We start from the raw sequence: 26663 nt of genomic DNA on the forward strand, positions 1-26663 counted from the left end.
ACAAACGAATTTTTTGTTAAGGTCCCACTGGTAGTGGAAAAAGCCTTGGACCTACACTCCCCATGACTTACCAAAGACTTATTACCAGGTGGTAAGGCTCGGGTTTCACTGGCTAGAGTTGAGTTTTTACAGCAGTAAATACAGAAATACCCACTTTATTTGCATCTTCCATCCACTTGGAAACATAGCCAGGCTGTGGTTTAAGGGTGCTCCTTACTCCTCCTTTCAGAGCTGAGCTGCCGGAGGAGTATGTCCTGGACTTTGGCTATGTCATTCTCAGGAACATCCACACACACGTCATGAAGATCACCAACACCAAGCAGTTCCCTGTGTCCTTTCACACCGACGGACGTGTCCTGTGTGACACAGGTAACCAGTGCTGGGGAGACTTCACGTGGGCTTGAAGGAGCTGCCTCTGACAGATTAGCTTAAGCCACTGGACATGGGGAGTTTTTCTGAGTGCTTATTTGTATAGCTTTGTCCTCCTTAGTACGCCCTGCTTGGTGCCTCGGAGCCTGAGTTGTCCTGGCCAGCAGTGCTCAGAGACCTGGCCTGCCTGTGGCTGCCCTAACATGTGATTGCAGGGGCTGGATGTGCTGATCACTGTGGTCACCTCTGAGCATCTTCTGCTCTTGGCTACCGTGAGCATCATCTGAGTTTTTGTGCATGCAGTGGGTTTGCATTGCAAACAGATGGCCCCTTGGTGGTTTGGAAGTGCTTTGGTTTAGAGTTCATAATGTCACAGCACTTCTGTTCAGCCTTTATTGAGCAAACAGCCTGTGAGGTCCTCTGGTGTATTAAAATAGGCTTGCGAAACAGGCCTTGAGGTAAGGCTGCAGTGCCATCAGACAGTGACTGGCTGTGTCTGAAGGATGGTCAGGTGTCTCCTCTAAGTTGTTTTCCAGGGAGCACCACAGCCTGTGGGAATCGTAGTTGGAAGTTCTCCTTTGGAGAGGCCTGCGCATCCTTCCCTGGGTTGCCTGATAAAGGAATTACCGGTGCTCGTCAGCTATTATGTTTCCTTTTGACCATGCGAACCTTGGATTCTGGCTGTGAAAAGCCTTTATCCTTGAGCAGTGGCAAGGGAGAAAGAGTGGCAGGCTTCTCCAGAGAGGCAAAGAGCTGCCCTCTTCTTCACAGAGCTACCAGCCAGGACACCCGTATGGCCTTAACGTGCTTGTGACACATTTCCTGTCGCTTGAGTGTCTCAGCTGCTTTATTTTCATCTGTTCAAGGTTTCAGCGTAGACCTGGACCCTGTGAAGCACCTGCCCTGCTGCAAGACCAAGACATTTGCAGTGCGCTTCGACCCACCAAGTGCCAATCTGCCACTGGGAGCCGTGGACGTGCTCCTGCCCATCAAGGTACCTCACGGTCCCTTGCCTCCCTGTGCCCACACCACCTTTTGGGGCAGGCAGCAGGTTGGGGACAGCAGTAGATGTCACTTGGGCTCTCAGCTGGATGCTCTGTCCTTCACTAGGCAGCAAGAGGCCCCACGTTTCACGTCCACCTCCGTGCCAACGTGACTGTGCCATCCCTCTGCCTCTCCAGGGACAGACTGGAGTTCTCCGCTGTCCAGTGTGGGCAGTGCCAGGAAGAAACCGCCCAGCTCCACAATCAGCTCCAGGTCCCCTGTAAATGGTTCATCACCATGAATGAGCCTGTTAAGAAGGTAAAGCACAGACAACGTGTAGCGCCTAACTTCTTGGTTGGGTTTTCTTTGCCTCTCTTGCCTTTTCTGCCCCTGTGGCTGCCTGAGCACTTGGGCTACAGCTCGTTGAGGAAGCTTTAGAGAGTACCGAGCAAATCGGGTTCGCCTGGACCTGTTCACTAGCTGGTGCTTCACTTGTCTGCCATCTTCCCCCATTCCTCCTCCAAGGACAGTGCCTCCCCATCTGCCTGCCCTGCCTATGTGTCTTCCCTCCAGTTCTAGACCAGTGGTGGCCGCGGCTGGTTTGAATGTGGATGCTCTCAGCACCGTGACAGTATCTCAGAGCACTGCAGGACCTGAGGGTCTGTTCTCGCAGACCAGGGAGACCTCCCACAATGTTTTTTGTGCTCAGGTGGACAAACGTTTGCCAGCGAGGGTGCATCAGAAGCTGCTGCAGGAGTCGAAGGCCAAGCCCTGTGTTTTCAAGGTGCTGCCCTCGGCTGGAGCCCTGGCCCCAGGACAGCACTGCAACGTGCAAGTCAGGCTTTCCCCCCCAGAAGAGGTGAGATTGGCAGGTGTCACCCCCAGGAGGTGTGGCAGGGCAGTGTGGTAACAAGAGCCCAGCACAGGGAGGAGGAGATGAGGTCTGCCTGCACATGGAGCTTTCTGCAAGCCCCGTACCCACGGTGCCTCAGTTTCCCCTGCAGCGCACTCTTCTGAGAGGGGCTTTGAAATGCCAATGGGGAGCTGGCACAGAGAGCATCAGGGCACTGCGGTGTGGCTCCCTCTCGGCGCATGGGGGGAAATCTGCCTGTTTCCCCTCATCTTCCTCCTTGCATGGGCGTGCTTGCAGGCTGTAACCATCTTGTCTCTGGCTTTAACCAGAGCCAAGCACTGAGCATAGAGGAAGACCCTTATTTCTAGCCCGTGAGAGCTCCTCTGCCTCCTTCACGTAGCTGACGTTTGCCTGATGCAGCATTGCCAGGACTGTGTCTGGGCAACATAACCCTGAAGAAGGAGGTGAAGCAGCCCCTGAGTCCTGTGGGAGCTGAGTCCACCCATGAGGACCTTTCTTATGAGCATTGCGTTCCCTCATGACTGACTAGGTGGAAACATGTGGTAGTCTGTTTTAGATCCATCTGATCCCCAAATATGCAGTTCCACTTCACAGCAGGATGCATCCCAATTACTCAGAGCCAGCATGCAGGTGCCGTAGCCCCTGCTGTAAGTTACTATCTGTTTTCCATTCACCTTAGAGGTACTGGTAACATCCCTGACCTTGGGGCAAGGGTTGAATTTGAGGACCTGTCACCTGGGACTTCATGGAGGAGCTCTCTGCACTTCTCTCTTTTCAGAATTCCTACAGAAGCGAGCTGAAGATTAACATTTGCTAGAGCAGCCAGCCCCTCTAGCTGCAGGTCTCGGGGCAGGGGCTGGAGCCACAGCTGGAGTTGAGCCCCGCAGTGCTCGAGCTGGGAGCGGTGCTGCTGTACAGCCGTGGGGCGGAGGGGGACGGTGGTGGTGAAGAACCCATGCGAGTTCCCCGTCGAGTTTTACTCGCTGGAGTTCAACCAGCAGTACTTGCTGAGGAGCAGGTGAGAGGGAAGGTCTGGTCTGCACGTGCATACTCCTGTAGCTCCACAGGGCTCCAGCGTTCCCAGGCTTGTGCCGGGGAGATGGAGGCAGTCCCCAGGGCAAAATCTGGTGGCATTTGAGGGTTAGCCAACTGGGCTGGCAGGCTGTGGCGGGGCTTGGATAGTCTGTGTTGTTGGGAGGAAGAAATGAGGGAGAAGATAGGTTGGCTGGGGAGTCTGTTCATGGGATGGAGGTGAAGAAACACATCCCGTCTATGGTTTCTCTTCCCTACGCACACAGATCCTGCGGATGCTCAAGGACTGCGTTTGCCACACCACCTTCTTGCTGCTTCCACACGCCCCGGGTGAGAAGCTGCCCCCAGAGGTGCTGGAGTACTATCAGGACCAGAAAAGACTGCAGGATGAGCAGGCAAAGCGCAAGACTGGGGAACCAGCAGGCCAGGACAACGGTGAGGGTTTGGCATTGGCTGTCCTGAGTGTGGACACAGCAGGGAGTCCAGCCCACCTCCCCTGAGCTCTCCGTGACCTCATTCTCCATGGAAAGCCCATGCTTTTAGCAGCCACCGGTTCCCCAGCTTGGTGGAGGAATTCCCAGGTGAAAGTCTGTGGCTTGGAATGCGCACCCTCTACCAGCCCTGCGTGCAGTCTAAGCAAGCTCATATCTGCCTACCATGGACTGGGGGAATAATCAGGATATCCCCTTGTGTCCCTCATCCACAAAGAGTAGGACTGGATGAGTTCTTCAGCCGGTAGAACCAGGTCTAATATCACAAGCTCTTTTGTATTCGCTCCTTCCCAGTAACAAAAGCACAAGCTCAAAATTCTGAGGGCAGAGACAGCCTGGGCAGGGAAACTCTGCCTTGGGAGTTTCTCTTCTTGGGAAGTTTTCCGTCTTTTGCACGTGGCCGTGCAAAGTGATGAATGGCAAGAGCAGATTGCCTGGCCACATTCACCCTCCTCTTCCCTCCCCATGTCCTTCCTCCTCAGCAAACTTTGAAGATGTCCAGTCTGTGTCAGACCAAGGAGGAAAGCACTCTGCTGGGATTGTTCACACCATCTCATCCCATAGCTCAGTCGTTCCCTCCTCCATTCTTGATGAAAGCCAGTCCAGCAAGGTGGACTCTAAAGTTGAATGTGGAGAGGAGGAGGAGGAGGAAGGCGCTGAGGAAAGACGTGGGACAGGTAATAACGCAAAGCCCTTCACCTATTTTATGTCTGTTGTGGCAACAGGGCCTCAGTGGAGGACTTCAGTGTCACCTCCATCACTTCACTGCAGCCTGGTGCCATCTTCGCTCCTGTGGGCCCTGAATGCACTCTTGCATATGAAGTCTGTAGGATCCTGAGAAGAGTCTGGGGCAGGGACAAGGGAGGGGCAGGGACAAGGGAGAGGCCAGGGAGGTTTTTCCCAGCTGGCTGGGCTAGCATCCCTTTTTCTCCCAGCAATTCCCAGTCTCTTGCTCACCATTCCTCGCTGGCTTCGATATCCTATAACAGCCGCGAGCTCCATAGCCCCCCAGCAATGCTGTGCCATGGGCATCTCGATGCATTTGTATCTTGTCTGTTGGTTGCAGAGCAGTCCAGTTGTTCCTCCTTATCTCCCTTCTGTTGGATACACTTGTAACACCAAGCTGCCCCCCAAGGACCTCACCTCTCAGACTTGTGACATAGAGAAACCATTAAAGTATGGTTTCATACACATGGCTAGGGCTACTCCAAGTTGCATTCAGTTGCAAGGCTAGCATGACCGTTGAGCAACCGGTACTGAGTGTCTTCTTGTCTCTACAGGAGGGACAGCGAGACCCTGGTGCTGCAAACCAGTACCCCACTGCCCGTGGCCTGGTGGGTCAGTGGGCTGGAAAACCTCGGCGAGGACTTCTCCACGTCACAAGATGAGGGCATCGTTGCTCCCCGCACAGAGTTTGGTGTGCATCTCTATTTCAAGGCCACAAAGGCTCTAAGCATTAAAAAGATCATCTGACTGGAGGTGAGGAGGACTGTGCCCTCCCTGGCAGAGCAGGGCAGAGTGATCGCTGTGCTTTTACGGATGGAGACTGTGCTTGAAGGGTACCCTGCCAAGAGGGCAAAAGGATGAGCCTTCCCGAGATTCCTTTCTACCTGCATTGCTGAGGGCCAGGCCCTTAGCAGCAAGGGACTCTCACTGAAGGATAACGTTTTGGAAACTAGGTGACTCCTAGGGTGCTCTTGTAGCTGAGCTTCATGGGGCAAGTATGCTGTGGAGTCTGCAAGAGATGTACTGCTGTACAGCACCTCAGGAAGAGGTGCTGCCTCTGCGTGGCTTACGTCTGGGTTACGGGGCTTCGTCCTGAGCCCGTACAACACCAACTTTGCTGCTGTGCATGGTTGAATGCTGTTGTTTGGTTGTCCAGACTTGGGTGTGCTCCCTGCAGCCATCCTGGAGTCCATCTGGGGCTCTTAACATAGAGCAACAAACTCTCAGCCTGGGATTTTGTTCCCCACGGTTTAGGGGCTGTGTTTCAGTGAGGGTGCTGGGTGGTTGAAGAGGAGAGGGTTGGTCGTCAATGCTCTGGGACACCTCACACTTCTTGTGGTTGCTCTAACATTGCCTTGCTTCCCAGGGTGCTTTAGCAGCAACACTGCTGCTAGAGGAGTGCCAAGGTGGGCTGACAGGGTTTCTTACTGTGTCAGAATCTCCCTGGGTCAGCCCATGAGATGAACAGGTTAGGAAAGCTTAGGAGTCGCACAAATGCTTGTCAAGCAGGGGAGGCCAGGGTGGAAGCAGCTGGCAGAGGCAAGGCCTCGTATGTTGTCTACAAAAGAATTGAGGAGAATGGTCCAAGCAGTGTTTGTTTGCTTCCACCTCAGGTTTCAGGTGCAGAAAACGTGCTGGGGATCGTTCAGATTGAAAATACCCAAATCCTTGCGGAGGTGTATGATGTTGCTCTGAGCATCAGCATGTCTAAAGGTGAGTGGATGCCCCCGAAGCCAAGTAGTCTGGGTGCATTGCATTGCCTTGGCAGGTGGGCAACCAAAGCACTTGGGACAGGATGAGGTGCCACGCAGGCGTGGCACGGATACATAACGCACGTATCCTCCAAGCTGCGTGGAGTGAAGCACTGTCAGGGCACAGAGAGAGCCTTGAGTCTCCCAACTCTAAACTTTGAAGTGTGCAGCTTCATGTGCAGATTGATTTGGGGCCTTTGAAATGACAGTGATGTGAACAAGCAGTTGGCAACTCCTGAAGGCTCGGCATGGCACAGAGAGTGGTTGGATCTGTGCTTGGAAGCAAGGAGATGGAAAGCGAGCTCCTTAGCTGCTAAACCCTGCGGATATTCTCCGAGTAAGGGAGAGGGCAGCAAAGTAGCTAGAGAAAACTTCCCAGAAAGGAAACTTGCTGAGAAGGGTTTTGTGCCACCTGAGAACTCCAAATCTGTAACTTGTCACTTGGTGTAGTCTGCAGCAGCTCTCAAATATTCACCATTTCTTACCTCTCTCTGTGGGTTTTCTGCAGGTACAGGCAGCAGCGTGGATTTTGGGATGCTTAAGGTCCTGGATGATGCAAAGCAAGTGCTGACTCTGAAGAACCAAGGGAAGTACGAGATTGCGTACAGGTGGGTCCAGCTGCGGGGTCCATGAATGCATGGTGCCACCACCTGCCCAGGCCTGCATTCTCCTTCTGTCCATGGTTAGAACCTGTTCCCATGCTGGCTACCTCACGGTTCAAGTAAATACAAAACCGGGGCTCTCTAATCTCAAATATTTTAATAGAGAATCCAGCCACACACCAGCAGTTGTTCACAGCTCAGCAGGAACCAGAAGGAGAGACCCTGAAATGTAAGCCCCTCACTGCGGAGGTTCATTGCCTGTTTTGAGGGTCAGCTCATTTCTCTTTATGAGACTCTTTAAAGGAGGGAAGGAAAAACTTTGGTGTCAGTTAGCTTACAGCACTGCTGACTGTCTGCACTCTGTGTCAAGATCTGGGATTCCCCGAGCAGAGCTGTACCCTTTCCCTTGTATTATTTTTTATGGTCCTATGCAAAGTCCCGGCTGTGCTGGTGGCACTGGTATTTTTAACTGCAGAGGTCTGTTCCTTCCCTTTCACCTCAGTTTCGAGCTGGAAACCGCAGATACCAACGTACGCGACTTGGCATCCCGCTTCACTCTCCAGCCGCAGAAGGGCGTGCTGACTGCCTCGTGCAGGTCCGGCTGCTCTTCCACCCCAAGATGGAAATGAGCATTGAGGACAAACCCATCCTGCAGTGCCAGGTGAGCTGCCTGGGCCAGGCGGTGTTAGCACACCGTGTCTTGGGAGTGTAAGCAGGACCTGTGTCTTCGGGAAGGAAGGCTTTATTTGGGGAACCCTCTCTCATCCATATGAAATCAATCAAGTCTTTCAGAAACCATTTGTGATGCTTCCTAAGCAGAGCTGAAGCTCTGGCTCTGGAGGAGGCGTTTAAGCAGGGAGGGTGAGCTGATGGGGACTTGGGGTGGCATCAGGGGACAGAGATAGAGGCTGTCCTCTGCTGTATTTACCAACCCCTCCTCCGTTTGCAGGTGATTGAGCCCAGCATCTGTGAAGGAGGCGAGACCATTGCCATCATCCCCGTAAGGGTGTCAGTGAAAGCCCTGTTCAGCAAGTCCAGCACTTACCCTGCCTCGCTCATCAACTTCAGTGCCAGGATGAACGGCAAGAAGAAAACCTGCACCTTCTATTGCAAGCTGAGTCCTAAAGCCCTGGGTTAAAGGACAAGTTCTGTTTTGGTTTTGTGATCCCCTGCGGAGAAATAAAGGCGAGCTTAACACCAAGCGACCAGGCGATTCCATAGAAATCCTTTATTGATTGCAGACAAAAGTGATAAAATACCCCTTACTACCTTTATAGTTATAAAATTCCCAAACGAGGGGTAAAAGGAAAAAGAAGGAAGAGTAAGAACAGACAAGAAAAAGCGAGAAATAAAAAAGAAAGAGATATCACCACCCTTGGTTCCAGCGATGTCTTCTCCTGCGTAGTGTCTGGTTCGTGGTTCCTGGATGGTGGAGTGCCATTACCCAGTCTGTCCTGGTGTCTTTTGTAGTCTCTTTCTTCCTGGGATCCTCCCTTCAGGTGGAGTCTTGACACACAGGTGCACTATGTACTTGGAGTACTTGGAACGTTCTCGAAATGAGTCTGGGGGTGTGTGGGGTCTTGGTGGTCAATACAGCCCTCCTCCGGTTCTGACCACGATGTGACCTTTTCCTTGTGTATGCGTCTCATCAAAATGGGGGAGTTAAGGCAGGAGACGACACCGCCCTGCCTCCGCGAAGCTCGCCACTTCCCTTTTTCCCACTGACTTGCAAAACCGGTTTGTTTAAGGCATATCTAATAGGCCACACATCCTGTTTGTTACACCACCCCATGACTTTAACAGACGTTTTGTCAAATTTCGAGCCTCAATTTCTTCCTCTAGGGTGGTGATCCTCAGTATTGGACAGATGGAGAAAAGAGAGATGAGATAGAAGACATCGTACAAGTACGCGAGACATCGCACTATAGCTATCCCTATCAGTAAAAATATAAATCTGATTACCAATGTTAGCCCAATTTGTACTAGCCATCTTCCCCACCCTGTGAGTCCCAGAGGTTTTAGCACAGATATAACCCATGACCCAGGGGTGAGTCCATTAAACCAATCTTTAGGTGGTTGTGATTGGAATAGGTCAGCAGTCTGCTTGGCGATTTCCTTCATTTTGGCACGGGCTTCTTCAGTAGAGGTAGTAGCGCTGTGAATGGTGATACAACATTTGCCGTCGGTCAGGTTTAACATTCCACAAGCACCCTGTTCTTTAACATAGCCAATGCTAATCTATTTTGTAACGTCATTTTAGACATTTGTTGGACTTCTTGTAAATTCAGTTCTCCAAAAGCACACCCGGTCCAATGACTCAACACATGCAACTGCCAAGCCACATTTTCCAAAACAAATCGATGTCTCTGTGTTGCGTTAAAGGACTGAGCAATTTGGCAGAAAATAAACCCCCTTGCATTCCAGCTTGTCCTCAGATATCAGAGGGGCTGGGGGCGGCTGGGCTTAGATTCTGAGTGATGCCCAATTTCCTGTATTACAAGTCCGATCATGTTCAATACATACAGTGGCACGTTAAAAGGAATGCAGTTTCGAAATTTGTCTGTCAGAGCCCCAGGTCTTTCACTGATTCGTTTAGCAGAGCCCCAGCAAAAGGACTTGCACTGAGCAGAGGCACAGAAATCGCAATCAGTTATTTTATTGAAAGCGACAGAACCAGAATCGAGATGGCCATTGATAGATCCACTGACTACAGTAGTGCTACTAATTAAGGTTAATATTGCTAGCAAACTTGATAGTAATACAAGAACCCGGGGATAACTTTCACCCAGAGGATTATCCAAATTCCACATTATCCACCCCGTGACTATAGTCACTCGGATCGAAATCCAAATCACACTTGCATAAAATCGCTTTTGGGGATATCCCTCACATTAGACGACTTTTCCTCACTCCAGGGCTCACCTTCAATTCTGTACAGCCAGAGATCATACGCACCTGATGAGTTAACACCTGCGTGAACAGAGATTTGACACAAGCCAATATCGTACAGAAAACAGTGACTACAGTAACTACAATAATCACAGATTGCAATAAAGAAGCAAGCCATCCTGATAGGGAAAATCCCAATCCATGTAACAGCTTGCTCAACCAGGTTGTTTCCGTCTCTTCTCTCACTTCACGGCTGGCCTTTGCCACACATTCTATGTGATCTAGTTGTTCGTCAAGGTCTTTAGTTACATTTGGTATATGAACACAACAAGTATCATTTACTAAACCCAAATATCCACACACTCCATTTTCATACAGCAATAGCAGACCTAAGGCTGCTCTGTTTTGCAATGCTGTTCTCGATGTTGCCTGCAGTTGTTCATTTAATTTCTCCAGTCCAACCCGAGTCGCATTAGCCAATGCTTCAATTTGTCCCGTAAGGTTATACAGCATCATGCGATTCTGGAAAGCCATTATCTGGGGTGTAAAGATAGATTCCAAAGTCCATCCAACTACCGTTCCTGTGGTCGGATGCTGCCAAGGGTCTTCTGGTTCCCATCTGATCTACCCCCGTAGGGGTGGCACAAGAGGTTGTTTTCACCAGAGAGGACAATGTGTCAACAATGCCAATGCACGCCGACGTCGCCGACCTTCCACTGGCAAATCGGTAGTCCATCACTAGTAACCCAAACAGTGCGTCCCCTAGAAGGCAATGTTAGCTTCTTACAATTTATATGGGTATCATTAACTGTCAAACGTGACCAGGTGTCATTGATAGAGGTGGCATAGTTACACCAAATACAACCCAGCCGAAGGGCTCGAATTATCAGGCCCAATTTCTGAGTTCCGCTCTTTTTGCTATTGCAATTGTGAACTTTAGTACAGTTCCAATTATAGTGTTTTGGTTTAACCGAACAGGAAATCTTAAAATTGGTATATACATCAAAGAGGGTATTTGATGGTCCAATAGTCCCATCCCAATCAGTGGTCTGCATGTAATGCCAGTCACCCGTTTGGGGTGCGTCCCATATTTTGGGTAAGTGCATTCCCCAGGGAAATTTGTCACATGTGGCTTTGATTGTTGCAGGAGAATATTTACCCTCCCAGCAGGTCTCTTTTTGGCCAATGTACGACCAGCCAAGAGAATATGTTGTAATGTTTCCAAACTTCATCTTGCCCACACTAGTTTTTGTCATGGCTGTAAAGGTTCGATTTAGATCAAGGGTTAAAATTCCCCAGTCCAAACCTGAAGCAGCAGGTAGAGGCAAACATGCAGTTATTTGTCTGACATTATGCATGTGCCTAAAAGCACAGGTCAATCGCAATATAAGGTTTGAGGAAAAAAAACATCCACAGGTAGTCAACAATAGAATACTCAAACTATATTCTACCAGCATCATGGTTAAAACTTGCAGTTGCCAAACTATCATCAATACTACGAAAGCAAGTCAGATTGTTAGAGCTATTTGCTAGCCTTGAGGACACTCCAGCTCCACGTAGGATAGGCCGTGGTTCCAGGTGTAATTTGTTGTCGTCAATGTTTCTGCAAGGGAAAACAAAAGAATGCTCGGTCGTCTTCTGACTGGCAGAGTTATGTTAAAAAGTAGGTACCACCCATCTGGTACTAATTCGGTGTATTTTCCCAGAACCGTCCTTTGCTTCCCAAGCATAGAGGTTCTTTGGGGTTGTTAATACCATTGCCACTGTTGAAAACATATCCTTTATATCTAGGGTTGCCATCCATGTGTGAGATGCTCCCTGGATTTGGGTCACTAACTTTGCAATATTTGGTACAGCGTCAGTTAAAGGTGCTGCATTGGCATTCAGTCACCTATGATCAATTGTAAGCCGCCACTGTCCGTTTGGCTTTTTTACCGACCAGACAGGAGAATTATATGGGGAGTGAGTGCGAGTGATAATACTTCTTTTTTCCAAGTCTGTTACCACCCCGTCAATGCCCAACTGCACGGTCGCTGGCAGTGGGTATTGTCTCACATTAGTAATTTTTGATGGGGGTGAGGGTATGGACATCTCCAATAAATTTATGCTTTTTGCCTCATCCCCTTTTCTGTTAACTTGCCCAGCGAAGCTCCAACCTGAGCCATCAGGGAGTTTCCATGTTCTACCAAATACTAAAATAAATCCCAATACGTTAGTATTGGCTGCACCTACGAATACCTCAGTTTGAGTCAATTTATCTTCTCCCGGGAGCCATAAAGTGATCTTCGCCGTGGGGCATTCCTTTATGATCCCATCAATCCCAGTGAAGTTTAGTTTGCAGTGGCCAGGTTTGACATTTAGGCGTTCTGCCATCTCCTTAGTAATCACTGATATTTGGGTGCCAGTATCAATAAGAAAATCTACAAAAACTCTCCGGGGTCCCACTGGTATAGCAATAATTGGTTCCTGATGTTTCCTGGAAGAGCTGCTGCGTAGCTAACACCCTCCGGGCAGGATGGCTCACTGTCCTCCCGAGGGACATGCGTTTTTTGGCAGGTTATCTGTCACGCCAATCAAATCCCTCTGTGGTGCTGAGGGTGGGGTTTGTCAGGGGCCAAAGGTCTCCTTTGGGACCAACCTCCCTGGAGCGAGTCCCTTCTCCTGCTCAGCACTTTTACCAGAGCTCGGACATCAGCATTGCGTGAGCCGTGTAACAACCGTCGAGGCACTCCTATCACCACAGCCTGTTGCCAGAGGACATCGCGCTCCTTACCAAATTTAGTTTTGACCTCAGGTTTTGGCTTAGGAGTATGGACTTGACGGACTCAGTGAGGGGGGTGGTTGTGGGGCCTCTCGACAGTCAAATAGACCCAGTCCATCCTGCGTCCATAATCTACCAATTCCTGAACAAACTCCCCCCAAGTAGTTACACGAACCTGTTCTGCCTGTCTTCGTCGTGCACCACCCTGTTGCCCAGCATTGTGGGTGGCCCGTTTGTGATCTTGCACATTTGCCACATACGTCTTTAGACTATCTGGGAGTGCACGGATAAGGGGGGGTCAATCTAGCTGGATCAATAGGGGCTGACATTGGGGAGCTCCTTAACAAGGAACTGTCCATGGGACAGTTCGCATAGTGGTACGAACATCGTCCCTCCCCTCATTTGTGACTTCATTTTTAATAAGCGGCCATCTGGATACCGGCTCTGGGGTATAATCCGAATTGGAACCCTCCCCTGGTTCATCAGAATCATCATCATCATACCAGGTATCTCCATCCCATGTTTCAGGGTCAGCGTGCCGAACAATTTTGCGGATCTGCGCTGTGGGATCGCTAGCTGTCTGCATTGATTCCAGCACAGAGCGCAACTTTTCCCAAAATGGACTTTCTATAGGTTTTTTCACCAACAGCCAACAATAGTGTCTTAAGCAGCTCATTTTACTTCTTTAAATTTGCATTTCTATTAGGAGGGTATCTACTTGCCTTCCTAACAGTTCACGTTCAAAATGTAGTGATTTCTGTAACACATCATTGCATGACTTTAAGGTAACATTCCACATCTGCAGTTCGTTCAGGAGGCAGGAACTCCTTAGCCTCCTTCTGCGCACACAATAAACAAGCTCCTAAAATAGCGCAAACAATTCCTTTACCCTCACCATCTTTAACCTTCTGCTCACTCCTGCACTGTTTGATTCGCTCTATTAGTTTATTTTCATCTTTCCAGAATTTCTGGGCTGACTCTAGTCCCGTGTGGGACGGTGCACATTTATATTTTTGTAGCAGTTTATCCATAGCAATGCTGTCCATGACGCCAATTTTTACTGTCGCGTTAAAAGGAATGTAGTTTCGAAATTTGTCTGTCAGAGCCCCAGGACTTTCACCGATTCGTTTATCAGAGCCCAGCAAAAGGACTTGCAGTGAGCAGGTGCACAAAGAGCGCAGTTATTTTATTGAGAGCGACACAACAGATTCAAGATTGCCATTCATAAATTCACTAACAACAATAGTGCTACTAATTAAGGTTAATATTGCTAACAAACTTGACAGTAATACACGAACCCGGGGATAACTTTCACCCAGAGGGTGAGAGGTTCAGCGCGTACCCAGTGAGGCGTCCCTGCCTGGGGTGGAGGAAGAGAACGCAGCCCATCGACTGCTCCGTCAGGTATCGACGTTCTTCTCTCCCACTTCAACAATCATTTTCTCCCTCTTTTATCCCCAGAACTACGAGGTTCCCCACCCACCCCCACCCACCCCCACTATGTGACATGTAGCATGATTTGGGTGGAGAAACGAGTGCTATAGTCGTACATGTTTAGCATGATCTCTTCAATCTTCATTAGCATATGCAGGGGTGTGAGTTGTAATATGCATTTCACCGGTAATGAGGCAAAGGTCAGTGATCGGACACGAAGCCTTTGGAAGAAACAAAGAACCATTCAGGTTTCTGTTATCTTGCTCTCTTTGCTGACCACAAGCAGGGCTGTCCTGCCTCCACAGGGCCCCCTCCTTATCTGCACCCTGTGTTAGCCAGGCGGGTCTCCACTCCCCGCCTGGAGATAGCAAGGTCAGTCTTAACGGCTCTTTGTGCACAGGAATCCCACCTCATTATCCAAATTCCACACCTTCTCCTCCTCCTTAGGAGTCCTCCTCTTGACTTCTCCTCCTCCTCAGCAGACCTTGCCCTACTCCTCTTCCTCTGCCTCACCCTCAGAAGCCGTTGTTCTCAGCAGGCCTCCTCTTCCTCCTCCTCCTCTTCAGGAGTCCTCATCTTCCTCAGGAGTCCTCCTCCTCCTCCTCCTCTATAGCAGTCCTCCTCCTCAGGAGTCCTCCTATGTCCTCCTCAGAAGTTCTCTTCCCATTCAGGAGTTCTCCACCTCTTCTTCAGGAGTTCCCCTCCTTCTATTCCTCAGGAGTCCACCTCCCCCTCCGGACTCCTCCTTCAACAGAGTTCTCCTCCTCAGGAGTCCTCCTCTTCCTCCTAGAGGAGTCCTCCTGCTCAGGAGTCTTCCTCCTCCTCCTCAGGAGTCCATCGCTTCCTCCTCCTCAAGATTCTTCCTTCACCTCCTCAGGAGTCCTCCTCTTCAGGAGTCCTCCTCTTTCTTCTCCTCCTCCTCCTTCTCAGACCTCCTGCTACATAGGATGCCTCCTTCAACAGAGTTCTCCTCCTCAGGAGTCCTGCTCTTCCTCAGCAGTACTCCTCCTCAGAACTCCTCCTTATCTTCTTCAGGAGTCCTTTTCCTCCTCCACCTCCTCCTCCTCTGAAGTCCTCCTTCACCTCCTCCTCAGGAGTTTACCTCTTCCTGCTAAGGAATTTTCCTCCTCCTCCTCCTCTGGAGTCCACTCCTTCTTTCTCCTCAAGACCTCTCTTCCTCCTCCTGAGGGAGGCCTTCTTCTCCTCTGGAGTCCTCCCCCTTGTCCTCATGACTGCTCCTTCTACTCAATAGGAGTCATCTTCCTCAGGAGCCTTCCTCCTCCTCAGGACTCCTCCTTGTCTAGATTCTGCTCCTCAGAAGTCCTCCTCCTCTTCCTTCTTCTCCTAAGGAGTCATCTTCCTCCTCCTCCTCCTCCTCAGGAATCATCCTCCTTCTCCTACACAGGATTCCTTCTGGTACAGAATTCTCCTCCTCATGAGTCCTTGTCCTCCTCGGGAGGACTTCTCTTCAGGAGTCCTCCTTCCCTTCCTCCTCATCAGGAGTCCTCCTGATTCACCTCCTAAGAAGTCCTCCTCTTCAGGAGTCCTCTTCCTTCTCTTCCTCCTCCTCAGGAGTCCTCCTATGTCCTCCTCATATGTTCTCTTCCTCTTCAGGAGTTTTCCACATCTTCATCAGGAGCTCATCTCCTTGTCCTCAGGAATCCTCCTCCACCTCAGGACTCCTCCTCCTACACAGGATGCCTCCTTCAACAGAGTTCCCCTCCTCAGGAGTCCTGCTCTTCCTCAGGAGTACTCCTCCTCAGAACTCCTCCTTCTCTTCCTCCTCCTCAGGAGTCCTCTTCCTCCTCCACTTCCTCCTCTTCAGAAGTCCTCCTTGACCTCGTCCTCACGAGTTTACCTCTTCCTGCAAAGGAAGTCTCCTCCTCATGAGTCCGCTCCCTCTTTCTCCTCAAGAATTCTCCTCAGAAGAAGAAGAAGACCTTATCCTCCTCAGGAGTCCTGCCCCTCGTCCTCATGAGTGCTCCTTCTACTCAATAGGAGTCGTCCTCCTCAGGAGCCTTCCTCCTCCTCAGGTCTCCTCCTTGTCTAGATTCTCCTCCTCAGGTGTCCTCCTCTTCCTCCTCCTCCTTCTCAGGAGTCATCCCCTTCTTCCTCCTTCTTCTCCTAAGGAGTCGTCTTCCTCCTCCTCCTCAGGAATCCTCCTCCTTCTCCTACCCAGCACTCCTTCTTGTACAGAATTCTCCTCTTTGGGAGTCCTGTCCTTCTCAGGACTACTCCTCTTCAGGAGTCCTCCTTCTTTTTCTCTTCCTCAGGAGTCCTCCTCTTTCTTCTCCTCCTCCTCCTTCGCAGGACTCCTCCTCCTACACAGGATGCCTACTTCTACAGAGGTCTCCTCCTCAGGAGTCCTGCTCTTCCTCAGCAGTACTCCTCCTCAGAACTCCTCCTTATCTTCCTCCTCCTTACGAGTCCTCTTCCTCCTCCACCTCCTCCTCCTCCTCTGAAGTCCTCCTTCACCTCCTCCTCAGGACTTTACCTCTTCCCACTTAGGAATTCTTCTCCTCATCCTCCTCAGGAGTCCACTCCCTCCTTCTCCTCAAGAGTTCTCCTCCTCCTCCTCAGGAGGCCTTCTCCTCCTCCGGAGTCCTCCCCCTTGTCCTCATGAGTGCTTTTTCTACTCAATAGGAGTTGTCCTCCTCAGGAGCCTTCCTCCTACTCAGGTCTCCTCCTTATCTAGACTCTCCTCCTCAGGAGTCCTCCTCATCTTCCTCCTTCTTCTCCTAAAGAGTTGTCATCTTTCTCCTCCTCCTCCTCAGGATTCCTCCTTCACTTCCTCAAGAGTCCTCCTCCTTCTCTTCATCCTCCTCAGGAGTCCTCCTTCACCTCCGCAGAAGTCCTCTTCTTCAGGAGTCCTCCTCCTCTTCTTCCTCCTCCTCAGGAGTCCTCCTATGTCCTCCTCAGATGTTCTCTTCCTATTCAGGAGTTTTACACTACTTCATCAGGACTTCTCCTCCTTCTCCCCCTCAGGACTCCTCCGCCTCCTCAGGAGTCCTCCTCTTCAGGAATCCTCCTCCTTCTCCTACCCAGCACTCATTCTTGTACATAATTATCCTCAGAAGTCCTCATCCTGCTCAGGACTGCTCCTCTTCAGGAGTCCTCCTCCTTCTCTTCCTCCTCCTATGTCCTCCTCAGAAGTTCTCTTCCTGTCCAGGAGTTCTCCACCTCTTCATTGGCAGTTCCCCTCCTCCTCCTCCTCAGGACTCCCCCTTCAACAGAATTCTCCTCTTCAGGAGTCTTCCTCCTAGAGGAGTTCTCCTGTTCAGGAGTCCTCCTGTTCAGGAGTCCATCTCTTCCTCCTCCTTAAGATTCCTCCTTCGCCTTCTTAAGGGTCCTCCTCTTTCTCCTCCTTCTTCTCAGGCCTCCTCCTCCTCAGGACTTCTCCTCCTACACAGTTCTCCTCCTCAGGAGTCCTGCTCTTCCTCAGGAGTACTCCTCCTCAGAACTCCTTCTAATCTTCCTCCTCCTCAGGCACCTTCTTCCTCTTCCACCTCCTCGTACTCAGAAGTCCTCCTTCACCTCCTCCTCAAGTGTTTACATCTACTAGCTAAGGAATCCTCCTCCTCATCTTCCTCAGGAGTCCACTCCCTCTTTCTCCTCAAGAGTTCTCCTCCTCCTCAGGATTCCTCCTTCATGTCCTCAGGAGTCCTCCTCCTTCTCTTCCTCCTCAGCAGTCCTCCTCTTTCTTCTCCTCCTCCTCCGTCTCATGTATCCTCCTTCTCAGGAGTCCTCCTCCTTCTATTTCTCCTCAGGAGTCCTCCTCTTTCTTCTCCTCCTCTTCCTTCTCAGGTGTCCTCCTCCTCAGGAGTCCTCCTCCTTCTCTTCCTCCTCCTCAGGAGTCCTCTTTCTTCTCCTCCTCCTCCTTCTCAGGCCTCCTCCTCCTTAGGACTCCTCCTCCTACACAGGATGCCTCCTTCTACAGAGTTCTCCTGCTCAAGAGCCCTGCTCTTCCTCAGGAGTACTCCTCCTCAGAACTCCTCCTTATCTTCCTCTTCCTCAGGAGTCATCTTCCTAATCCACCTCCTCCTCCTCTGAAGTCCTCCTTCACCTCCTCCTCAGGAGTTTACCTCTTCCCACTAAGGAATTCTCCTCCTCGTCCTCCTCAGCAGTCCCCTCCCTCTTTCTCCTCAAGAGTTCTGCTCCTCCTCCTCCTCAGGAGGCCTTCTCCTCCTCAAGAGTCCTCCCCCTTGTCCTCATGAGTGCTTCTTCTACTCAATAGAAGTTGTCCTCCTCAGGAGCCTTCCTGCTCCTCCTACTCAGGACTCCTCCTCCTTCTCCTACTCAGGACTCCTTGTACAGAATTCTCCTCTTCAGGAGTTTTCATCATTCTCAGGAGTCCTCCTCTTCAGGAGTCCTCCTTCTCTTTCTCTTCCTCAGGAGTCCTCCTCTTTCTTTTCCTACTCAGCCTCCTCCTTTTCCTGCTAAGGAAACCTCCTCCTCAAGAGGAGGACTCCTTCTCCTCTTCAGGAGTCTTCCTACTCTTCCTCTTAAGCAGTCCTCCTCTTCAGGAATCCTACTACTACTACTACTCACGACGCCTCCTTCTACAGTGTTCTACTCTTCAGGAGTCCTGTTCCTCCCGAGGAGCACTCCTCAGGAGTCCTCCTTCTCTTCTTCCTCCTCAGGAGTCCTTTTCTTCCACCATCTCCTCCTCCTCCTCAGGAGTCCTCCTTCACCTCCTCCTTAGGAGTCCACCTCCTCTTCCTCCTCAGCAGGCCTTATGCTCCTCAGGAGTCCTCCTCCTCATCCTCATGAGTGCTCCTTCTACTCTAGAGGTGTCCTCCTCCTCAGGAGTCCTACTACTACTACTCCTCAGGACTCTTCTTTGTCTAGATTCTCCTCCTCAGGAGTCCTCCTCCTCTTCCTCATCCATCTCCTCAGGAGTTTTCCTCCTCCTCTAGACTCCTTTTCCCCTTCCTCATGAATCCTCCTCCTCTATCTCATCTATAGGAGTCCTTCTCCTCCTCCTCCTCCTCCTCCAGAGTCCTCTTCTTCTTGAGTCCTCCTCCTTCTTCTATGGAGTCCTCCTCTTCCTCTTAAGGAGTGTTCCTCATCCTCCTCCTCCTCTGTAGGAATCCTTCTCCTCAGGTTTCCTTTTCTTCCTCCTCAGAAATCCTTCTCCTCGTCGTCAGGAGTTATCCTCTTCCTCATCATTCTCTTCCTCCTCCTCCACTTCCGCCTCAGGGGTCCTCCTCCTCCTTTGTTCTGGAGCCCTCCATGTCCTCAGGTGTCCTCGGCCTCCTCCTCCTCTTCTTCCTCCTCAGGAATTCTCTTACTCCTCCTCCTCAGGAGTTCTTCTCCTCTTCCTCCGCCTCATCCTTCTCCTCAGAACTCATCGTAATCTTCCTCCTTCACCTCCTCCTCAGGAGTTCTCCAGGCATCTCCCAGAGTCTTTTAACCTCTTCTTTAGGGACGTGAGATCCCAGGTAGCAGCCCCGGACTCCTCCAAGGAAGCTTCCTGAGACATTTTTTCTTCTTTAGAGGAAGTTCTCTCCTCCGGGTCCGCCCCAGACTCCTCCGAAGCAATTTCTGGAGTCTTCTGACCACTGCTTCAAGAACCTGAGATCCCGGGTAGCAGCTCCAGACTCCTCGAAGGAAGCACCCAGAGTATATTTTTGTCCTTTGAGTGAAACTCTCTCCTCCAGGAACTGCCCAAGACTCCTCCCAGGCATCTCCAGGAGTTTTTTCACGTGTGCTTTAGGGACCTGAGACCCAGGGTAGCAGCCCCATACTCCTCCAAGGAATCTACCCAAGATGGTTTTTCCTCTTTTGGAGAGCAGAGTGGATGGGCAGAATCACCTCCCTTGACCTGCTGGCCATGCTGCTTTTGATCTAGCCCAGGATACAGCTGGCTTTTGGGCTGTGAGCGCACATTGCCAGCTCATGTCCAGCTTTCCGTCCACCGGTACCCCCAAGTCCTCCCCTGCAGGGCTGCTCTCAATCCATTCATCCCCCAGCCTGTATTGATACCGGGCATTGCCCCGACACAGGTGCAGGACCTTGCACTTGGCCTTGTTGAACCTCATGAGATTCGCATGGGCCCACTTCTCAAGCTTCTCCAGGTCCCTCTGTATGGCATCCTATCCCTCAGGCATGTCAACTGCACCACTCAGCTTGGTGTCATCTGTAAACTTGCTGAGGGTGCACTTGATCCCACTGTCTATGTCATTGATGAAGATATTAAACTGTACTGGTCCCAATATTGCCGCCTGAGGGACACCGCTTGTCACTGATCTCCATCTGGACATTGAGCTGTTGACCACTGCCCTCTGGATGCGACCATCCAACCAATTCCTCATCCACCGGACAGTCCATCCATCAAATCCATCTCCAATTCAGAGAGAAGGATGTTGTGGGGGACCGTGTCAAAGGCCTTACAGAAGTCCAGGTAGATGACATCCGGAGCTCTTCCCTTGTCTGCTGCTGTAGTCACTCCGTCATAGAAGGCCACTAAGTTGGTCAGGTAAGACTCACCCTTGGTGAAGGCATGCTGGCTGTCTCGAATCACCTCCCTGTCCCCAATGTGCCTTAGCATAGCTTCTAGGAGGATCTGTTCCATGATCTCCCCAGGCACACAGGTGAGGCGGACAGGTCAGTCGTTCCCAGCATCCTCCTTCCTGTCCATTTTAAAAATGGGTGCAATGTTTCCCTTTTTCCAGTCACCAGGGACTTCACCTGGCTGCCATGACTTTTCAAACAGCATGGAGAGTGGCTTGGCAACTACATCAGCCCATTCCCTCAGGACTCCGGGATGCATCTTGCCAGGTCCCATAGACTTATGTATGTCCAGGTTCCTCAGGTGGTCACGAACCTGATCTTCTCTTACAGTGGGAGCGACTTTGCTCCCTCAGTCCCGGTCTTGCAGTCCATCGATAACCACCAGTGGCAGTCATGATGGCTGTGTCTGGTGGTGATGGCTACGTCCGGCTCAAAGTGGATTCGGGAGACAGATAACAACACAATAGCCAAGTGCTGATAGAAACTAAGATCTCTGTGGTCGGTATGCAAATATGACTAGGAGTCAGTCATCTTACCCCCATAAATAGTGAGCAGCCCAAGAGCCCTTTGAGCTCTCCTGCATGGCAGTGGGCTGCACGACGGGATCTCCCCTTGAGCAGGGACGCCTCCCAATGCTACGCCTGCCGCAGAGATCCCTTACGCCTCGGTGTTGAGAGAATCCTTGCCGCAACAGATCCTCGGTAAGTGACTAATAGCTTGCTAAACTTTGTAAGCTTCACTAAGATTATACCTTTGATTGCTTGTGCACATATAATCCTTTAGACATAAACCGTTGACCAAGTCCAAGGCCAAGTTTGGATCCAGCCGCACCTCCAAGGGAAGGAGTTTAGAATGCAAAGGGGGTCCTCTCTACCTCGTGAGTCAGCGGGAGGGTCTCCCTAACAGTTCTGTCTGACCCTGTCCTCTATGCAGTAAATAATCAAGTGTTCTTTGCCATTGAATCTTGTTAAAGCACTGTCACATTTACTGTGAAACAGTGATTTAACAAGGTTTGATATCAATAAACATATTGCTGCTTCTCTCTTAGGAGCAAAGTGCATCTATCACGCCATCCACGACATGCTGTCCATTACCTGGCTTAAGAAGTTATCCTCAGTGCTCTCCGGGAGTCTCCTGCATCGCCTACAGCTCGCCGTGCTACTTTTCCAGCAGATGTTGGGGTGGTGGAAGTCCCCCAGCGGGACGAGAGCCTGCGAGTGCGATGCTTCCTGTAGCTGCAGCAAGAAGGCTTCTTCAGTAGGCTCCCCTTGATGCAGCGGCCTGTAGTAGACTCCAACCATAAGGTTACCTTTGTTTCCTCAGTCTCTAATTCTCACCCACAAGCTTTCAACTTGCTCGTGGCTGTCCTCCAGAGACAACTCTTCACAACCTATCCATTTCTGGACATAGAGGGCAAGCCCTCACCCCCTCCTTCCTTGCCTGTCCCTTCTGAACAGCCTGTAGCCATCCATAGCCCCACTCCAGTCATGGGCTTCCTCCCACCAGCTTTAAGTAATGGCAACTAGGTCGTAGCTTTCTAGCAGCACGGTGGCTTCCAAATCCTCCCGTTTGTTGCCCATGCTGTATGCATTGGTGCAGAGGCACTTCAGCATGTCACCTCCTCAGAGGAACACACATTAATTCCTTTGAGGTATTAAAAGAAGCGTGAGCAGCAGGTCAAGGGAGGTAATGCTGCCCCTCTACTCCGCTCTGGTGAGAACCCAACTGGAATACTGCGTCCAGCTCTGGAGTCCTCAGCACAGGAAAGACACGGACCTGTTGGAGCAGGTCCAGAGGAGGGCCACAAAAATCGTCAGAGGGAGGAACAAATCTCCTATGAGGAAAGACCGAGAGAGTTGGGGTTGTTCAGCCTGGAGAAGAGAAGGCCCCAGGGAGACCTTCTTGCGGCCTTTCAGTACTTAAAGGGGGCTTATAAGAAAGATGGGAGAGACTTCTAACAGGGCCTGTAGCGATAGGACAAGGGGTAATCTCTTTAAACTAAAAGATGGTAGATTTAGACTAGACATAAGGAAGAAATGTTTTACAATGAGGGTGGTGAGGCACTGGCACAGGCTGTCCAGAGAGGTGGTAGATGCCCCATCCCTGGAAACAGTCAGGTTGGACGGGGCTCTGAGCAACCTGACCTAGTGGAAGATGTCCCTGCTCATGGCAGGGGCGGGGTTGGACTAGATGACCTCTAAAGGTCCCTTCCAACCCCAAACATTCTATGATTCTGTGATTTCATTGTTGTTTCCCTCTTGGCTCCTATTACCTCAGGAGCCCCCGGCTCATCTCTGTAAGACTTCACCTGTGCTGCCCTGTACCCAGCACGTCTCAGAGCAACAGGCTGAGGGCTCTCGCTAGCACCCTGTCCCGCTAACCTTGGCGTGTCATCCCACAGCTTGTCAGGGCAAGCCTGATATCATCTCCCTCCCCTTCCAAGTCTAGTTTAAAGCTCTGTCAATGACACACGCTAGCTCGGCAGCAAAGACCTTCTTCCCCCTTTGAGAAATCCCATCCGACCCCAGCTGGCCTGGTGCCGTGTCGGCCATCCCATTGTCAAAACACCCCAAACTGTGATGGTGACAGGAGTCACAGAGACATGTGTTAACAGACCGGGTCCGTCTGTTTCCTTCCAGCGCGCGGCTCCCCCAGCCCAGCTCCGTCTCAGCCCCCCGACGCCCCCCCACCTTCCTACCTCCCCCCGCAGCTCTCCCACCGGGCCGAGCGGGCGCTCCGCTGGGTCACCCCTCCGCAGCTCTTCTCGCTCCCGCCCGCCGGCACCAGCCCCAGGCTCCGGCACGCCCGGCAGCCCGAGGCCCGGGCGGCTGCCCCTTCTCGGGGGGGCTCTCTCCGGCTGCCGCCGCCGGCCTGGCGAGCGCAGAGGACGCGGCTTTCTGCCGGCGGGGCACCGCAGCCGAGCTCCTCCCGGCTGCCACGCCGGCCTCGCCCGCTCCGGGCGCCAGCGCTGCCCCGGCCGCTGTCGAGAGCCGCGGGGGCGGCCGCGGCCCGGCGCGCCCAGACCTGCCGCTCCGCTCCGCTCCGCTCCGCTGCGGGCCGGGCCGGCTCCGGAGCGGCTCCCCTCGGCCACCGGCCGCTCCTGTCCGTTACAGCGCGGGGCGACCGCCCGCCGCCGCCCCGGCCCCGCCCCGGCCCCGCCCCGGCCCCGCCCCGGCCCCGCCCCGGCCCCGCCCCGGCTCTGGCGGCAGCTGCCGGCGGCTCTCTCCGCGGCCCGGGCGCTTCCCGCCCCGGGAGCCCCCCGCTGCGCCCAGACCTGCCGCTCCGCTCCGCTCCGCTCCGCTGCGGGCCGGGCCGGCTGCGGGGCAGCTCGCCCCGGCCACGGCCCGCGCCTCTCCGCCACAGCCGGGCAGCGGCCCCAGGCCCCTCCGGGGGAGCTTCCCGCGGTGCTGGAAGCAGCTCTCTCCTGCGGGACCCGCCCGCCACTCTGCCGGGCGGAGGCACCGCACCCCCTCGGCCGCCCCTCCTGCCGTGTCTGGGACCGCGCCATAGCGAGGGGGTTCGGGTGTCCCCGGGGACGGGGACGGGGACTCACCCCGGTCGCTGGGACACGCGTCCTGGCGAAGAGGACGGTGCTGTGCGAGGGCCTTCGAGGGGGCGGTGACACGCGGAAACAAACTTCACAGCTCACACAGAGGTGTAAAGCCGACAGTGGTCTATTGCGGTCCCGGGTGCAGGGGGATTTCTCCTCCCGACATGCACACCGGGTTAAAATCACGACAGGCATTTAAAACAGTTAACAACGTTAGTTACGCCTCCTGGTGCTACCCCTTAATTAACTCTTGGTTAATACTGTTCTTACCTCATCTTAAAGTTACAGTTCTCTTTTAATTCACCACGCATGCTCAGAGAGTAGGGGGCTTAACTGGGTTGGGGCTTTTCTAGCTAGGAGGTGTGTTCCTTAGCATTAGAATGAGATTATAGTGAGACGAGTTAACTGTAGGGCACTATTTTGGCAGTCCATTCTATTTTTCTACGATTCCTCCTTGTGCTAATCGTTATTGCTAGTTAGCAGAGAGTTAGTGAAGACAGTCTTTAATATGTCTAAGTGCCAGGTGCAGTTGTTAGGAAGCATCTTCTTTACATTCTTCTTTCTTACTTTTAACCCTTGTTTTTCAAGATGTCCTGTATAAATTCCTCCCTTTTCTTTCCCCTAAGCAAATTCTTTGGCGTTTAAAAGTGGTTCGTTATGTTTCATTATTATTTTTAGTGTCCACACTTGCCCAATAAGTTCCCTGAGTTTACACCAAAGGCTAAGATTTACTATTGTTAATGTTGTCGTAGCTATTAGTAACACCAATATCGGGTGGGTCATTATGTTCAAGATTTTGGTAGCTGACAGGGAATACCCCCTAAACACATCCCACCAATTGTGCTCTCCCTCTGACCTCACTCGTTCCACTGCTTGGTGTATTTCCTCAGCATCATGATGGACAGTAATTAAAGTCTTTCTTCCACTTTCTTCAACTTGTTTTAACAACCTTTTTAAATTTTCATGATGCAATAGTTTTCTTATTAGAGTGAGATTCATTCCAATAGGGGTGGGCTGTATATCCTGAATCAACGTATAATTAAACTGTAGCAATTGATAAGTAGTAACAGCAGCCGTGTAGTTAAAATCACATCCTGTAAGACTAACAAAGTTGCAAATGCAAATATTTGAATGGTTGCTCGTGTCCACCATTTGATCATCTACTTGTACAAAATCACACTGACTTCTCAGACAAACACATCCCATACCCCTGTAAATTATGATGGTTCTTAGGGTCTCGTTGGGATGCACCTCAAAGTGACAAACATTTTGTTCAGTGTCAAGACAAATATCTTGCCCTTTGATGGTGTTTCCTTCACAAATAAATCCTTGCTGGTCTCGTACGACACAGGCCTCGACATCAATAGTTTGCCACTTATTCCTGTTTTTCATAGCCCATACCCTATGTTCTGGGGGATAAAGTACAGTTCCATGGTAATTTAATCCTAGCGCAACAATCGGGTATGTTATACACTAAAGCTTTATATATTGTTAGTACAAAAGCTGTAGCTGTGTTGTTAGTAGGGTCAAATGTAAAATTAACCAAATGCCACCACGATTGGAATCTCCTTTTAAATTTTGTTGCGTTATTCCAAATCACCTTTCGGATTTCTTTTGGTAGGATTCCGTCTTCACCTTCCCTAATGATTGCAGCTGCTATTGTCTGTATCCATAATTGAGCTTGGATACAACTGAGTGCTGTAGAAACATTAGTCTGAGCCACGTCTCATGCATTTATAATTAGTTCACTGTCCTTTTCTTTAAGCTTATCCCACTGTGGTAACACATTTGCTGTAAGCCATTGGCCGGTTCCTAAAGTGAGGAGGGAAGATCTTAAAGGGTTCTGTATTTTGTTCAGATCACTGGTCACCGTGGCGAGTTTGTTCCTTATTATCTCAGTATCTATGCTATTTAAAACTCCCAGTCCTGTTCCTACTGCACCAATCACATGTCTCCTTTTCCTCATTCGGGAAGGAAGGGTCCTCTTATGTGACCATGATGTCCACCCCATATGTAAGGGTCTTATAAATGACGAACAAGCTGGTTGAACGGTGGAAATATCGTTCCGTGTTAATAATTCCACTCGCTTAAGAGCCCATATTCGATTAGACGTTACCTGTTGCTGACCGACATAATTTCATTACGTATGGTCCTGTTGGATACACATATGGTCCTATGTGCTCAGGCTCAGTGGGACTTGATTTAGTAGCCTGAGTCGGGGTGGTGTAGGCAGGGGGAGTGGTGGTTTCCTCTGGTGTCTGCAACCAAAATCTAAAAGTTAGAGCTTGGGCCCCCTCTTGAGTTGCCCCCAGACATACTATGGTCACCGTTTGAGTTATATTGAAGGGATACCAACAAACCTCCTTGCTTTCACATATTGTGCTGCCTGTCCTATTGGCAGAGTCCCAGACAGCACCGCTCTTGGCAGTAATTTGGGTCTGGAGAGGAGGCGGGTTACAGAATCACAGAATCACAGAATCACTACGGTTGGAAAAGACCTGTAAGATCATCAAGTCCAACCTGAAAAAAAAAAAAAAAAAACAACCAAAAAAAAAAAAAACCCAAACCAAAACCCACCACACAACAACAACAAGCCACAACCCACCCAACACCACACAGCACCATGTCCATCAAGCTACATCCCACAATGCCACATCCACACGCTCCTTGAATACCTCCAGGGAGGG

The 26663-nt window shown here is 51.2% G+C and overlaps 1 long non-coding RNA gene across 1 annotated transcript; it reads left to right on the forward strand.

Moving 5' to 3' along the window:
• The first annotated feature begins 3210 nt into the window (after positions 1-3210).
• LOC132321121 (uncharacterized) lies at positions 3211-4286 on the forward strand. Its single transcript, XR_009484693.1, has 3 exons — positions 3211-3245; positions 3526-3694; positions 4233-4286. It is a non-coding gene; the product is annotated as an uncharacterized LOC132321121 (long non-coding RNA).
• The last annotated feature ends 22377 nt before the right edge of the window (positions 4287-26663 follow it).

The sequence above is a fragment of the Gavia stellata genome, unplaced genomic scaffold (genome assembly GCF_030936135.1).
Source record: "Gavia stellata isolate bGavSte3 unplaced genomic scaffold, bGavSte3.hap2 HAP2_SCAFFOLD_96, whole genome shotgun sequence".
Lineage (NCBI taxonomy): Eukaryota > Metazoa > Chordata > Aves > Gaviiformes > Gaviidae > Gavia > Gavia stellata.